We start from the raw sequence: 2,500 nt of genomic DNA on the forward strand, positions 1-2,500 counted from the left end.
ACTTTTTATAATTTAAATATGCAAACATGAATATAGTTATGAATCTATTATTTATTCAAATAGAATTATTCAAAGCTTATAATTATAAAGCTTTTGTATAATGTTTCAATTACAGTGAACTTTAAGTAAGATAAGTTTTTTTTTTTGTAATAACTACAAAATTGGTATTTTAGTTTATTATTAGTAACTAAATACTTATATTTATTATATTTAAAAAAAAACATCTATACTAACTCTAATTTCAAAGCATATTAAATACAAATTTTACCAACTAAATATTTATTTTTATTTTAATTATTATAACTTTCAAACATAAGCTTGTATACCTTATATACCTATATACCTCATATAGTAGGCTTGACATAACATAACATTATTTAATTCTTTTTGTTTGAAATAAACTCATTTAGTTATTAGTAAATTACAACATAAATGTTTATAACAATATAACTAAGATTTAGCTTTTGAGTTAGTAAACTTTGATAGTTTTCTTTTAATAGTTTAATAATCTTTATTTAAGTTCAAGCAAAATTGCTATATATTTAATACACATACAAAAGTAAACTAAGTAAACGTAATTCAATAGTTTCTATTAAGTAAAAGTAATTACAAATACATTAAGTTAATACAAAACTTTAAAAAGCTTTTGCTAGTATCTGTTGGTAACAGTAAATAACTTATTATGACTCACAATACAAAAGTGCAAAATTTATTTTCGTTTGATTTTTCAAGTAGCCACGCTTTTATTTGTTTTTGGACAAAAAAACTTTTAAGTTTTAGTATAAAAGACTAATTGTATTAATTTTAACTCAGAAAATTGTACTCTACAAGATGGTGCCATTATTTTTTCGATATCTCAAACTGGTCAAACCACTTTTTTAGCGCTCTAATTGGTTTAAACAGCAAATAACGTTATCTGATTGGCTTACGTTTTTATTTGCTAATAACTAGAATTTACTTTTCTTTTAAGCGTTAAAGAAATGTAAATAAACGAGTAATAAGTATAAATAGGTCAGAAAGAAAAATAGTACAAAAAAGATGAATTCAAAAAGCAAAAGCCTACGGCACGTGGTATTCCCAAGCGGTCACCCATCTAAGTACTAACCACGCCCGACACTGCTTAACTTCCCAGATCGGACGAGATGGGGTGTGCTCAGTGTGGTATGGTCGTAGGCGTTTGAAAGCGTTTACAAGCCTTTATAAACCCTTCGGTTTGTTTAAAAAACCTATTTGCACTTGATTTACAATCAATTTGATATTTTAAAATTAATCCTTATAAAATTTTAACTTGATGTAAGTATTTTTTTTATTAAAACCTTTTTTTTTGGTGTTTTAATTACAATTACTCCCTGTAACTTTATTTAAGACTTTGTTTAAAAGATTGTTAACTATATTCTATATTAAATACTATGATTAGAAGTAAAGTTTATTAAGTGATTAAACTAAATAAAAAACAATGTTAAAATAAACATGTTGTGTTTAGTTTGTTTTACTATTTCTCATTGTTCTATTTATAGATGGTTTTGTTTTACTTCAAGAATATTTATAGTTAGTTTCTAAAGAATATCTCATACTACATCAGATTTTACGATTAACTTAATTTTAGGTAATAAAATATTTGACGTTTAATTTAATAACTCATCTATGTTTATGTTATAAAATAATAGTATCTAATACACATACATTATAATATAATAATATGTATAACTAGTTGTTTTACTTTAAAATGAATAATTAAGTGGAAGAATTAAAAGAACTCACATTTTTGAAGAGAGCGTGGAAAACCAGAATAGTCTTTTAAAACATTTATTAAATTATCGATAAATATAGAATACAATAGAATTAAACATATAAACGTAACTGTGGTTGCTTAGAAACTGAACAAGAAAATTTTTAATAAAAATATAAAATAGTTATTATATAGAATTAAAATAAAATAAAAGTAATATAAATTATATTTTTAAACTAAATAACAATTCACGAGCAATATTAGCGCATATCAGAGTATGAGTTTATAATAAAGGAATTGCTTCCTTGATGTTGATACTTACCTTATTCAAATAGAATACATTTTCAGCAATCAGGCTTGTGTTTATCTTAGCGCGCGTAACACAACGTTTGTGGGTTTTGGCACACTTTTGTCGATAGTGGGCGCCCCGCCTTTTAAGTACAGAAATTTCGGGAATTTTCGATTTTCGGAATTCTGACTCGACAGATCGTTTTTGTTTGGTCCAGAGACCCCGTAAAAAATTTTTCAGCCCATTTGAAGCATGATGAAAAAATGTTATTTCGACCCCCTTTTTTTAGGGGTTACGGGGACATCAACCCATTTTTTGGGAATAAAAAACTCCTAGAAAAGGACCACTTTTCTTCTTTTTTCGAATTTCGACTTTTTATTTTTTTGGAAAATTTTTCTATTTTCTTTGTTTGTTCTATTATAATGTCGAAAATATTTTTTTTGAGCTTCGCAACGCATAAGGACTAACGTAAGGTAAGTTTT

At 25.5% G+C, this 2,500-nt stretch overlaps 1 non-coding gene across 1 annotated transcript; it reads right to left on the reverse strand.

Annotated features, from left to right (window-relative positions):
- Positions 1-1,056: 1,056 nt before the first annotated feature.
- LOC145848798 (5S ribosomal RNA) lies at positions 1,057-1,175 on the reverse strand. Its single transcript, XR_014372160.1, has one exon. It is a non-coding gene; the product is annotated as a 5S ribosomal RNA (ribosomal RNA).
- Between the last annotated feature and the right edge of the window lie 1,325 nt (positions 1,176-2,500).

The sequence above is a fragment of the Thalia democratica genome, unplaced genomic scaffold (assembly GCF_965202585.1).
Source record: "Thalia democratica unplaced genomic scaffold, ktThaDemo2.hap1.1 HAP1_SCAFFOLD_1683, whole genome shotgun sequence".
Taxonomy (NCBI): Eukaryota; Metazoa; Chordata; class Thaliacea; order Salpida; family Salpidae; genus Thalia; species Thalia democratica.